Below are 14,491 nucleotides of genomic sequence, written 5' to 3'. Positions count from 1 at the left end.
GTGGCCGGGTCACTGCTCCCCCTGCAGACAACTTGGAGTACACTCTCTGGAAATCTTCAAGATCAGCCCCAGGCGCCTCATGGAAGAGCCTAGGCCCTCTGACCACGACCAAAATAAATCCCAAGTCCTCGCCCGTCTCCGCATCCTGCCACCGATTATTCTAGAAAGGAAATCTTCACCGTGACTGAAGGGGTCTCAAGGGACTGGGGTCCAGTCAGCTTCAGCCTTTTCTTAAGGCAGTGGCCCCACTCCCTCTGCACTGCCTCCTCCCTCTCCTGGCCCCACAGACCACTCCTGCCCCAGCCAGGGCTCCCTCCTCTGCAGACCCCAGCTTACACGTGCTCCTCCGAGGGGCTTCTGGGACCCCATCTCGGCAGCTCCCCCACCTTCTCCCTCAGTCACCCCACTGCACCCCCGTGGCTTTTTATAGCACTCATCACAATATGCAAAGACTTTTCAAATTTACATGTTTCTTATTTAGGAACCACATCCTCTTTCCACAAGTGTAAGGACAGGAATCCTTTCTTGAGCACTGTTTCGTCCCCAGCATGTGGCACTGTGGCTGGCACGTAGCGGGTGCTCAGGGAATATTTGCTTTAACAAATGAATAAATAAGCTTTGCCACTGGAAAAATAACCTGCAAAATAACTAGAGATACCTGGGCAAGGGCACAGATATGGGCGTCATTCACAGGGCCAAACTTGAAAATAATTTACACAGCCAACAAAAGAGGACTGTGTCAATCAGTGCTTCGGCATGATTAATTATTAAAAGCTATTTAACTCAGACAAGTTAGATCTTCAAGTGCTGCTGCGGAAAGGTGCCCAGGTACTCTAAGTGAAAAAAGCAGGCTGAAATATGCATAGCATGATTTCACGGTGCGTTTTTTTAAAAAGAAACCTGTGACACTGAATAGCATGTTATTATGTGCATAAAAACCTTAACTAAGAGAGAGATGGGAAGGAAAGTTCGAGAAAGGGTGATCCAGAATTGATCCCCATAGTTTGAGAATGTAGCTATCTCTCAGGCGGGTGGTAGTATGAAGTATTTCTATTTCTTTCTTTTTTGGGTTATATTTTCTGATTTTAAGATATTTCTTTAAAAATACTATTTTTGTAGTAAGGAAAAATAAGAGTACCTTTGAAGTGAAGACTAAGGTCCCACCCTTCCTGTTCCTGGCAGCTCCCAAGGAATAGTGGCAGGCGGGGCGTGGAGAGGGTGGGGCCTGCAGAGAGCCCCCTCTGAAGTCCGCCCCCTAATGGGAGAGCTGCCGGGTCGCCACTGCTCCCAGGCTGGAGGCCACTTCAGAGAAAAGACTTGTTAGATAACCAGGACATAAGCACCCTGCATACTTTCTCCATCTGGAGAAAGACCAGCTGTAGCTGCCTTCACTCTCCCTTCCCTCCCCACCCTCCGCTCTGAACATGGGGCCCGACATTTGACAAAGCATCCACCTGCCAGCTCCGGGCACCTGGAGACTTGGCGCCGGTCCCCGGGGAGTCAGAAGAGCTGATGGTGCCTTGGCTTTTGTGACCCGCTGGTAAGTGTCTGGAATCAGATCCTGCCCTAGCCCTTGGCAGTGAGTGACTCCAGGGACAGTCCTCCGGCCACACGGCAGGGAAGAGGGCAGGCTGCTGCCTCTGGTCTATCTCTCATCTGTGTTTGTTCAGAGCAGGGCTGAGAAATCACTTGCAGCAGTAAATGTAAATCAACTGTAAAGACCCACAAATCTAGTTGTTATGGTTTAACTCAAAGTGCAGTTCGTAAGGACAGAGCTCGGTGTGACCAGGAATAATTCTGTGTCTGTGGGATTTGGTTTTACCACCTACAAAATGAAGCTATTGGACCAAGTGTCCCCCAAGGGTCTTTCAGGGCCAATGGCTCTGGGACTCAAGAGTTTCTTCCCAGGAGAGACAAAACTACTTTCCAGGTTCTGAACCAGACCATCCACTGCAGCAGCACTGGTATCAGCTCTGCAGAGGTCCCTGGGGCCGGTCCAGGCAGGCTGGGGCTCTGGGGACAGTGGCCAATGAACAGTGTCCGGCAGAACAGGTCAGCCTTAGGCAATGGGCAGTTGAGTCAAGCACAGATGCAGCCCCTGTCCCTGGTCGGGAGTGTTATCACCGTGGGTGATTTTCCTGGGCTCTAAGCAAAAGGCAGGTTTGTGAATTCTGAAGCATCAAACAATCAATAGATGTCTTTTAGAGAACATGCATCCTATCATGTAGCCACTGAAAGTGATGTTTGTGAATCCAAACAGCAATGTAGGGGAATTCTTTCAGGGTGTGGAGGGAATATGAGCAGGCACAGAGCCGGAGCAGCAGAGGCAGCGGTTCTTAGTGGGGTCCCCACACAGCAGCAGCAGCACTGCCTGGGGTATCTGTGGGATGTGCAGAATCTCAGACCCCAACCCGGCCCAGTGAATCAGAAACTGGGGGTGAGGCCCAATGATATAGAGCTTTTGCAAGCCTTCCAGGTGACTGTTAACATGGGTGGGAGGAGAGAACCGTCTGGATTCACAGGGCGAGGGCTCAAATCCCAACCCTCGCAGCTGCATATACCCAGCAACTCGCTGAACCTCCTTTGGTTTTCTCACCTATAAAATGGGGTTAACTCCTACCCCGAAAGATGACAGAGAGGATCCGAGTAAATATTAATTTATATATAAACTACTACAGTGCTAGGTATGAAACTAGGTTGCACAATATATATCTCCGTATTTCTTTCTCCTAAACTTTTGGTAAGGCAATCACATTACTCTGAAAGCAAAAAAGACGCATTTACACAGTGGCGCGAGTCCCCACCAATGAAGCCCTGCTCTGCGGCTGTGGTCCTGGGTGGGGACGTGCGGCAGGTGCGCTGCCATTAATCCATCAGCGGCGACAGCCTGTGACACTCCATCGGGGTGTGACATATTTCAACTCCAATCAAGAAATGAGCCTGCGAGCATGCTGATGGCTAATCAAGGCTGTAAACGGGGACACACTCTGGCACGCTTGTTAATGGCATTCTCCATTAAACTGGAGCCGCCCAGGTGTAAAATAGCTACCTCGACAGGGGCCTCCATGTGCTCAGGAAGAGGGGCAGACAGACAGCTGATGGCTCCCAACACTGTTTTACTCAACTGCCTCACGCCGGCATATTCCTCAGAGCAGCTTCTAGTGTTTAAAAATATGTCACAAAACTGACATCGAGGACCTCGCTCACACACTGACAGGATTTTACATTTTTAATCCTTAAATATTTCCCAGTAGGTGAATTACCCAAATTAGTCAATAATAGAACCCAAAATGACTATGTTTAGCCAATTGAGTGTGACATCAAAATTCCTGACCGCCTGAGCCATCTCTCCCTCAAAGCCGTTTTAATGCGACTGTCCACAGGCACTGAAAGGTTGCAATTTTGCTGTACTGATGGAACGCCACAGCAGAAGGTTATAAACTAATAAACACGGATGTGGACACGCGGGACGCACCACCCCCAACGCCTCACCAAAGAACACGGCGTTCCTGTTAATACCTAGAAGTTTTAAGAAATGTTATTTCCACTAATATCAATTTTTCACCCAGACACATCTTTCAAAATAGGACTTCCCACGGTGATAGACTTGCTGGCAACTCAGGTTAAAGAAGTCATTCAGTAAAGAGTGATTTCTGACAGATTCATTCATTTCCTGTGATAATGGCCATATTGTGGAGTTCACCTCCATTTTGGTATAAATGTAGAACACCATAAAAATAATCAGCCGAGAACAGTCCTCGAATACACTGCTCCTTTTAGAATCAGCTCCTACAGTTTTCTGCTGTGTAACTAGTTGTCTTCTTCTTGCGAGATTTCTGGGGACCTGAAGTCCAATTAGGTCTCTGGTTTGAGAAGAAGAGTAGGGCAGTCACTGGGCTGGAACCACTCAAATCTACACCAGTCCAGAGCAAAGTGAAGTTACTTTTCTGGGTAGAACAGAAAGAGGCCTTGGAGGAAGTGTTTTTCTGAATGTCCCCCATGGCTCTCAGAAGCTGGATTTCTTGGCCCCTCACCCTCATGGCAAACCGCACTGCCCCCCCAGGACACAGAGCTTCCGGAAGGGCTGTCAGCCATGCTGGGGCCAGCTGTGCTCTGCGATCCTGGCACACGGAGTTGGCAACCCTGCCCTCTGCTGTATGGGTCACCACACCAAGCGCGGCATCGAGTTCCCAGGCCGCTCTCCGAGAGGTGTCGACAAACCGCAGCCCATTTGGAGACGTGTGACCGGGATGCTGAGAGGGCGCGAGACCTCGGCGTGAGGAGCACGGCGAGGAGGGGTTTCTGCTGCCTCTGCAGCCAGGGGTTGGGCAACATGACCGCACTCATCCGAAAAGCTGTCCTGTGGCAGGGCTGCCAGGCGTGCTCTGTGGGACCCCATGGGCGGGAAGAACCGAAACGAGGGGCGCAGTCTGTGGAGGAGAAGCTGCCCCTCCATCGCGCTGTGCCTGCAGGAAGTCACAGCTGGCAGCGTAGCGTGCTCCTGCCCCCGGTGAGTGGCCAGGAAGTCACCTGGCAGCAATGCCTGTGGGGAGTGCATGAGCCAATGATTCTATAAATAATAGTACCTTGGATTGATACATTTGAGGATGGGCTGTGGCAGGTCAACCAACTGGAATAGATACAAATAAATGTTCCCGCAGGATGGGCCACAAAACATCTACAGAGCCCTGGCCACGGTAGTTTCTGCTTTTGCTAAGCTGATCCTCTGCCCTGAATGTACCGTTGAACGTATCCTGCTGTCTTCCACAGCCCTGGCCGGCCGGCCCTCCCCAGACCTTTCCTGGAGACTTGAAGCCATCTCCCCACACCTAAAGACACTTCTCTGGGCGTGGGAAGGACGTCATTATCCTCTGGGAGATTGTCTCTTAAATGGCACATACAGCTTTGCTTAGATCACGCTGGCAAGTTATCCTTCTGGGCTGCCTTAGGGCCTTGGGCAACCTCTTCCCACCTCGAGGCTTTGACCTGTCTCCTATGAACACAAGAGAACTGGCCTGGATGACCAGCGTCCTTTGGTCCTTCCCACACTCACAGTGCTGCAGGGCCTGTCCTGCCCGGTCACGTGGTCGCCAGTTCTCAGAAATGACTTCACCTGCAGCCGGTACGCTCGATCTAATCTAAAGCAAGCTGGAAAATCAGCTTAGCCGGCAGTCAGCTGCAGGATGCTCCTTCCGGGCTGCTGTTTGGGGAGACACTGTTTCCTCCCACCTGGGCCCCGCGGCCTGCCGGGGGTTGCATTCTTCAATGGATGCATTTTTCATTATGAAAAGAGTTAAAGGAAACATCAAGTGTCCTCACCTCTGGCTAGCTTTTGGCATTTGTGGCTAGGTGACGGGTATTTGTCAGAGCCCAAGGAGGAAGCCACATTATCCATATACCACTGAAGTGAGTCCTCCTCTGCTCACACCACTTTCTTGTCCCTGCTCCTTACTGTGAGTCCCTGTCCCTGGGTTTGATGTTTCCAGAGCAGTATTTCCAGTCCTGTTTTTGATGAATGAACTTCCTCCACAGTAATTTGTAATTCCACAAACCCCCTACAATTAAAAAAAATCATTTTATCATTTTTGCATGGCTTACGGTAAAAAAGATTTTAAGTTAAATATTTTATATGACTATATTAGTCAAAGATTACATTAAATGAGCATTAAAAGACAATTTTTAATAATGCTCATTATAAAGAAGGACACATTTCAACATTTTTCATTTAACAAGTTACACATAACATTTCATTCCCTTTAAATTAGTTGTGCAAGGAGAGATGGATTTGTTGACAAAAAAATGACATTTTGGTTCTGGGACAAACGTATACTTAAAACATAATTGAAACTTAATTAGGTGCATCAGCTTCAAAAACAGATAAAAACTGCTTTTGTGACTTGGTCTTTAGAATCTGTTATTTCAAGCTTCAGAGAAATCCACTGCAGTATTTTCGTCCTTGTTCAGATGTTATCTAAACGATAAGACAAAGCAGAATCTGGAGATGTTTTCAAGATCTTTTTCCAAATAACATATTGCTGGTAATACTTTTTTTCCAATCAATAAAAAGGCAAGCAGGTGAAATTATCTCTGCATTAGCTGCCCCTCCTTGCTCGATTCCCTCCTCTTCCCGTCTGATCACTAAAGAGTTCAGATGACCTATTTACAGCAAGAACTCGGACCGGATGATCACAGTGCATGGATCTGGTAAAAATAACCTTGAGGCAAATTTGCAGAATTACCACCCTTCGGCTCTTCATTAACTCGGGCTGGCCCAACATAAATGTCTTTCGTGTTTCCTGTCTGTCATTTTGTATAACTACAGTGGTCCACTTTGGTTATGGACGAAGCCACCTACGACAAATAGTAAAAGCAACTTAACAGCGCAGGGCAGTCAAAGCGAACCGAAGTGATAAACTGGTGACAGGTCCGAGTTCCACGAGCCAGGCACTTTCTTGTGACACATGCACACACATGCACACTCAAAGGCCCCCAAAATTCCATTTTAGGGGAAACTCCTGCGGGCACCACCTGCAAGGCAAATCAAACCCCCTCCACGCTGTGGCTGTCAGGAGCCCAGTCTGGCTCAGTCCCTGCCTGTTTCACCCACACCCAGGCGCCCCCTTGGACAGAGGCAGAGGAGAGGCTGCGTCTCCCGGAAGCAGCTCCTGTCACGTCCCGGGCAACCTCACCCTCCTGCCTTCACGTGGGTCTGCACATCCGGGCACCAGGCCTCCTGCCTATCGCCGGCTGGGTCTCCCGGCTCCCTGGCCCTGCCAAGCACAGGCAAGGCGTCATGAGTAGCGACTCGCTTCTCGGGACCACACAAAGCCACTTCCGGCCCAGCCCACAGGCCCCAACCCCCCATGCTCCCCACGCTGGGTGCTGCCTGGGGCCCGGTGGAGCCTCCTTTCTCAGACACTGGCCCTGGAATCTGAAAGGTAGGTCAGCAAGGCCCTTCATCAGCTGCCTCTGTTGAAGAACTTCAGTTTTTCATTTTCTAAGAAGCAGGAACATGAATGGCTTGTTGGCATTTTACTGACAGAGGTGTGGGCGAGTGACTGGATCCCTTGCAGGCCTGGCACTGAACCAATGGGAAATTACAGGCTCTCGGGGGATCATGGCATCAGCTGTCAGGGGTGCAGGGCACAGCCCGGCCTGCCCACACACGCACACAGATAAACACCACACACAGGCACACGGAGACACACACAAAGACACAGTCACACAGGCAAAGGCGTACACACACACACACACACACTGACACACTGACACATGCACACACACACACAGATACACCCAAAGACACACAGACACTTACATATTCACAAACATACCTACAGACACACAGATACCGTAACACACACATGTAACTCGTACACAGTCATGTCCACACACACACCACAGACATTCATACCCACACACAGCCCTAAATATTTAATCAACATTCAGGACAAGCAGAATATACTTCATATATCAGAAATCACTCACTTCTTCCCTCAGAGGAGACAGCCAGGGAGAGGACAAGAGGAGAGGTGAGGACCCTGTGTACCTGCATCTGACAGGTAAGGCCGAGGCTGCCCATCCTGCCTTGCTCTGACTGTGAGGGCAGAGCACAACCTTCAAGGCTGGGTAAACCTTGGAGCAGAAGTCCAGGCCCTCCGGAGGCTGTGCGAGACTGGCTCCAGTAATTTTCTAACACAAACAGACCAACAAGGGCTGGGGGGCGGGGTTCAAAGGGCCTGGCACAGGGTAGGGAGGACGAGGGTGGGCTCAAGCCTGGGCCACAGCGCAGAGCAAGTTGCTGACCCTTTCAAGCCTGGTCTCCCCACCTGTAGAGGGGGCTGTGGTGGGACCGAACCAAGTGGGGAAACGTGGTGAACGCGGCAGCCAAACACAACAGGCCTGATCCATGACCCAGCTGTGGGATTCTTTCACCTGTTCACCAGTGTGGCTTTTCACGGGGAGAATTTCCAGTGGGAGATAGAGAGATACGGCGAGTCTAGAGGGCAGCAGGCCGTTAGGAGGGGTCCGGCAGGGGATGGCGTTGGGCAGGCTGAGGAATGGGCTTCCTGTGACAGACGGCGGGAGAATCGGTGAGGGTCAGCAGGCGGGAGCGGACAGGAGAGGCACGGTTTGAGCAGGTGGTGATCTTCAAGAACATCTATTCCTGAGTGGCCCCGTTGTGACGGAGCCTGTCAGGTCCCATGTGCTGACCTGTGATCTGAGCAGGCTGAAAACCCAGGCCGGTCATGAGTAGCCTGCATCTCACTGCTCACTGTGTGGAAATGTATTTTGTTTTGCGTGTTTTATGAGGTGAAAAAGTCAAGAATCATTCAACATAGATGAGACATCTGAGGCCCAGAAAGGAGGGGGGAGTTGTGAAAAGTCATCCAGAACTGCGACAGCACCCTGGTCCTGGAATAATACACCTTCTCCAGGTCCTTTCCTCTCAGCAAACCACGGCCCAGACAATCACAGGGTCTCCTGAACTGAGGACAGGGGGCCAACATGGAGGAGCTGGCTGCTCCCCGAAGTGCGGCCTGCCCGGGGCTCCTCAGCGTGGCTGGGAAGTGCTCCCTGGGGATCCAAACACTGGGATCCTCATTAACACTGTTACCCAGAACACTCATTTCACTCAACATCTTCCAGGGAAAGGGCAGTTAAAAACCTACTCTGAAAAGAGCAAAGATGTACTTTAGCATGAAACTGAGAAGATGCTCCAAACATGATGTAGACCATCCCAGGCCAGAGGGGTAGAAAGCACGCCAGGGACGGAGGAGCAGACGGATGCTCACAGCCTCACACAACCACTCCAGCCCAGGCGAACAGAGGTACTGAACCAATGGGAAACTACGGGCTCCCGGGGGTCATGGCCGCCCCTGTCCAGCTGAGGGGAGCCTTTGCCTGGCCCGTCCTGGCTCGAGGCACGGCAGGGAGAAGGGAAAGGGACGCTCGCTCTCCCTGAAGTGAGAAACACCAGCAGGCCCTGCCTCAGTTTGGGCCTCACCTGCCCCGAGAGGCATGTGCTGAAGAGAGCCCCCAGCTTGGCACTGCTTCACAGGTGGGGCCAGGGGGAGGTCTCGAGGGCTCGGCGGAACCCAGGCCCTCCTCTTCCTCTTCTTTTCACTTCCTGGTCATGAGCTGAGCAGTTTTATGCTACCTCGAGCTACCTACTCTATTGCAAGCCCCAAAGCCACAAGGCCCATCCATCACGGACAGAAACCACGAGCCAGAATTAACCTTTTCTAAGTTGATTATCTCAAGTGTTTGTTACAGCGATGGAAAGATGACCAGCATAGGCACCTTGTGGAACTCAGGTTTCAACAAGTCAGGCTTAACAGGGGAACTCGGAGGCGGGGGACAGAGGAGACATAGGTGTCACACACACGAAGCATGGCCTATGCTTTCTTTTCCTTTTCTTTTAACGCTCGCTGGCCCGAGCAGAAGGGGAAGTTGTCCCTGTCTCTCCGACGAGCCGAGACTCGGGTTAAGTGGCTAATGGAGCTGGTGAGAGTGGCACTGGCGTCCCCAGTCTGCCTGCACAGGACTGTAGCTGCCTAAGTCCACACCTTCCCACCACCCACACCGGTTACTGTTTAGCATAGGCTAAAATCTAATCAACAAAGAAAGTCCCTGTGTCAGCAGCAGTCTGTGGAGGGGAAAGTGAACATTAACAAATGCCTGATTATTGTAAACTAGCTGGGAAATGCCATGCCACTAAATCATGCTGAAGCCTAACATTTCGAAACCAAAGCACTCAATCTGCTGGCCTCTAGCAGCTGCCCCTGAGGCCCCCCCACAGACCACAGGGTGCTGGGAAGGGGTGGGTGGGGAAAGGATCCACCCGCAGGTCTAGCTGGGGACGGCCAGCCTCCAAGGAAACACCCTCCAAGGGGAGTCCCGATAGTCCCTGGCTCCGCGCAGGGGTCAGGGAGGGCTGGAGAAGGAGGCAGGCAGAAGCAGGGCTGGAGGGACAAGGCCCACGCAGTGAGCAGGCGGGATCACACTGTGCAGGCTGTGAACTCGGTCACCCTCCATGAACACTCGCAGGGCGTCTACAACATGCCCGGACTGTGCTGAGCTCTGGGGTTACAGGGCTCGAGGGACTCAGTCCAGCGGAGGGAGGGTGCATCTGAATCGTCCTCACACGAGGGCAACAGCTGGGCAGGTTACTCCCTGCTCCCCCTCTGTGCCACTGCTGTGGCAGCCACATGACAGACGTGTATCTCGATGGAATCTCAGGGCCCTGGCTCTGGCACAGGGCTGTCCAGTGGGGCAGGTGCATTGGGGGCAGAGGGTTCAGACGTGGCCATGAGGCAGGAGTGCAGGTGAGGGAGAGGCTGGGCGGGAAGGGCTGAGCCGATTCAGGAGGAACGAAGTAGAGTAGAGGCGCCTGTTGGGGGTCCCGGCAGAGGACCTTCCAGGGCCGCTGTTATGGCTCTCAGGGTCAGGAGGGGTCTGTGCTCATGACGCAGATTTGGAAACCACTTTTGGGGAACACAGAGCACTGCTCACGAGAGAATATGCAGAGTGACAAGGGAAAGGATGGCGTCACTGAAGGGGAGGGAAACAGAAGCAGGCCAGGAGGGCGAGAGCCACAAAGTATACTTATTTGGCAGACCGGAGAGTCTTTCCATACCTGATAGGCAACAGTGAGTGAAAAACAGCACCTCTGAGCACATACCTGTAATCCCAATACTCTGGGAGGCTGAGGCAGGAGGATCACAAGCTTGAGCCCAGCCTGAGCAATTTAGTGACTTCGTGAGACTCTACCTCAAAATAATAACTAAGAAAGGGGCTGGAGATGTAGCTCAGAGCAAGGTTGGGGTTCAATCCCCAGGACTGTGGGGAAGGGACTGTGGAAGGACCCAGCCCCTCCAGTAGGGGTTCTGGTAGGTGAGCAGAGACTGGATCTGTGAAGCAGTACTGACAGAGAACTGGGAACGAACCTCTCAGGCAGACAGGGGCTGGATTCTACGCAGCATATGTGGTGCTTGCGGGAGCAGAGCCCGGACTCGAGGATGCCACCAATTCGCCAGCCAGGTGACCTGGGTCGGTCATCTGCCCTTTCCAGATGAGGAAACTGAGGCATGGAGCTGGAGAGGATGACACAAAGGGGACGGGGGAGAGGGGGCAGACCATAGCCCCTGGGCACCAACCAAATCCCCGCGGAGAAGGCACTGGAACCCCTGTGCTTGTGGAGCTCTGTGGGTTCAGGGCCTTTTGAACCTCAGTGTCTGGGAACACGACAGCTTCCTTCAGACTGCAGATGTGAGCAGGAGAGAAATAAGCCGGGCTCCCCAGGGAGTCCGACACCCCAGGGGCTGTGGCTGCATCTCCAGCGGGCATGAGACAGTCTGCGGTGTGCTGGATGGTTCTGGGTCTGCCAGAGGAAGCTGTTCTGATCGGTTTCCGTCCTCAGCCCGACAGGTCACGTACCTTCCTGGCTGCTGCTGCTGCACTTTGCCCAGAGTTTCTTACTTTTTGCCACAGCCCTGCGGAGCACGACTCTCCTGACTGACTCAGCACTGAACACTACTCACGGACCTCCACTCGCCTGGCAGGTGGCAGCCCTGTGACATGGATGCTGGATTGGTCCTGGTCTTGGGGTATCATGCACTACTGAACTCCCCAAACATCTGGGGACAAACAAAATAGGTCACCAAATAGGTCATCATTTGTAAAGTAAAAAAATGCTTTCAACACTGAACAGCTAAGCTGGGCGTGGTGGCGCATACCTGTAATTCCAGCACTCGGGAGGCTGAGGCAGGAGGATCGCTGTGAGTTCAAGACCAGCCTGGGCTTCATAGGGAGCTCCAGGTCAGTCTCAACTACATAGTGAGACCCTGCCTCAAAAATCAAACAAAAAAAATAACAAGGGCCAGGTAGATTTAGCTCAGTGGTTCCACCGCCTGCCTTGCAAGCACAAGGTCCTGAGTTCGATCCCCAGTACCAAATAAAAAATAAATAACAAAACACCCTCAAAACATCAAACAGCTAGTCACTTCTGCTTCATAAAGAACACATTTCTGACAGTCACACATGCATACCCAGACACAGACACAGTCTCAAAGAGGAAGGACACAGAAGAAAGTCTGGCTGTCCGCTGGCTCTCAGCCTCTGAACTGGGCCCTGGACCTAGGGAAGCCCCTCTGAACAGACCAAGCCCACCTCCCCTGCAGAGGTAGAGAGCAGCAGCCTGGCTACCTTCCTTGCCGCCCTGGGCTCACAGACGCACACGTTTAATCAGATGCCAGGGGTGGGAAGTGCACGGCATACACAGTGTTTCTGCCTGAGCCCGTGTGTTGGTGGCACAAGCTGGGGACCTCACCAGCAGGGCAGAAGCAGCTGGCCAGGCCTGAGAATGACTGGGCATCACTCTGGCAACAGGGCCTCTGGGCCTGGCTCTCCACCCTTCTGCACACACTGCTGCCTAATACCCTTGCAACAAACTCCTTTTCTGTTTCAATTTGCCAGAATTCATATCTGTTGCTTACAACACAGAGCCCTGACTGACCGAACATCATCTCACAATAAAGGACAACCCTTAAATGGGATGCATTTAGCTTTATGAAAGACTCACAGGGTCTGTGTTTTCTCTTTGGCTGTAGACCAGTCCGACCGAGACAGGCACAGGTCAGCAGATTGGGGCTGCGCCACCCTGCTCCCCTACAGGGTCACGGAATGGAAACATCGGTGAGCAGAACCGAGGCCGGCCTGCCCGCCCTACGCCTCCCCGTCCCTTAGCTGAGATGGCAGCTCTGCCACCTCCCTCTCACACCCCTCCCACTGCTGCCCACGCCTCTGCCGTGCCCTTGGTAATCGCTCCCACTCCCGAGGTGCACAGTCTTCTTGTCCATGTTGATTCCTTGCTTTAAAGCTCTTCTAAGAAAAACCCCTCCCGAGCCACCCCGAACTGCCTGCCCAGCCTCCCTGAGTGCTCCACACAGGAGCCTGGCCCTGCGTAACCGGGAAGTTTGCTCATCCACCGAGACACACTTTGTTTCCTCTCTCGCGGTGAGATGGAGGACAATTCATCCCCATCCTCCACAGGAGGGTCCTTCAAAGACAATTAAGTCCCTCCGCAGGCTCTTTCTTGCAAAATGAAATTACCCCTAATCCTTTGTCCTGTCTTCAAGAGTTCTGTTTTCCAGTCCTTTAATGGAGTGGCCTCCGTCCAGGGAACCGCACAGCTGGGAGGGCTGGGGCCTTGGGCATGAGGCTTGCAGAGACATCTGCGAGAACAGCAAGCTCTTCTCAGATCATCCGCCAAATGGAATTACCTCGCCCGCAGCAGGGCACCCAATCCTCCCCCAGAGCCAGTGAGGAAGGAAGCTGGGGCAGCACAAGTGCAGGGAGGGTAACCCGAGACACCTGAGGGTCTCCCATGCCAGGTTCAGCACTGCGGTTTGGTGGAGAGAGGTGGACAGTTCAAATCGGAAAGTGATGGAAGAAAGCAGCAAACGCCACCTCGCCACGAATCTTGGGTTTTCTCCATGAGGCCCATAGATTCTGTCAAGGTGAGCCCCGGGTCATTCCTCTTTGACCTGCCCAGTGGTGTTAACTTGGTCTGGCAGTGGAGAGGGGTGGCCAGGGGGAGAGGGAAGCGGATCTTAGCAAAAGAGTGGGTCGCTACTCGAACTTCTAATTAACCTCTCCGCAGTAATGGCAGTCAGGGCTCAGTGGAGTGGGAAGAACCGTGAAGCCATGTCCAGGGTCTGGCATGATCAGCCCCTGCCTCACAGAAGCGGGGTCACGCACGGCATGGGCACACTGAGGGCAGAATGGCAGGTGTGCACTTCTCCCCGCCCACCGGCTGGCCCCACGAGGGGCTTCTGGCTAACTCTGCCAGTGCGACTCTGTGGATGAACCATCTTCTCTCATGAGTGACCGCTAACAGGAGGCTGCAGGGCGGCCTTCACCGGCCTGGCAGCGAAAGCTGTACGTCTGGGCTGCATACACGGCCCTGGGCCCTGCACCTCACGGTTCAGCCAGTTCATCACAGGCACCCTGGGCCTCACCTTTCCCCCAAACGAAACTGAGAACTGCAGGCACTTTCTTGAAGGCAAACAAGAAAATCACCCGAAGAACCAAGTAATCTTCAGAAGTCAAAATCATCCAGGGCAAGCATCACACTTAAGTAAGAGCGCAGCAACTCGGCAAACTGACAAGCAGTGCTTCACAACATTAGCGGTGACCTGGAGACAGCCGGTCGGCAGCAGAGGCACAAACCAGCCGTCTTCCCGTTTGTGAAAGGACACGGGGCAGCAGGCCTCCCAAAGAGGCCAGGGACCCTCAGAACCACGTGTGACTGGCCAGCGGCATCGCCCGCACAGGATTTCTGCAGTGCCGCCTCTGACCCCGGGCACTGGACCAAGCCCTGGACCCATCGCCTCTTCCACTCCCACTGAATGCAGCGTGATTAGCCTTGGGAGGAACTCGTGAACCGTCTTTTGTTTAGGCCCAGGGGCTTGGAAACTTTCCGGCTGAT

At 52.9% G+C, this 14,491-nt stretch overlaps 1 long non-coding RNA gene across 2 annotated transcripts; it reads left to right on the top strand.

Annotated features, from left to right (window-relative positions):
* Positions 1–6,553: 6,553 nt before the first annotated feature.
* On the top strand, positions 6,554–11,754 carry LOC104848738. Of its 2 annotated transcripts, XR_776512.3 has the most exons (4): positions 6,554–6,938; positions 7,501–7,562; positions 8,650–8,831; positions 11,423–11,754. It is a non-coding gene; the product is annotated as an uncharacterized LOC104848738 (long non-coding RNA). The 2 variants fall into 2 exon arrangements; XR_776513.3 differs by lacking the exon at positions 8,650–8,831.
* Positions 11,755–14,491: the final 2,737 nt, after the last annotated feature.

The sequence above is a fragment of the Fukomys damarensis genome, unplaced genomic scaffold, assembly GCF_012274545.1.
Source record: "Fukomys damarensis isolate Sample0158 unplaced genomic scaffold, DMR_v1.0_HiC HiC_scaffold_2, whole genome shotgun sequence".
NCBI lineage: Eukaryota > Metazoa > Chordata > Mammalia > Rodentia > Bathyergidae > Fukomys > Fukomys damarensis.
The sequence above is the reverse complement of the archived record's forward strand: the minus strand, read 5'-3'. Positions and strand labels throughout refer to the sequence as shown.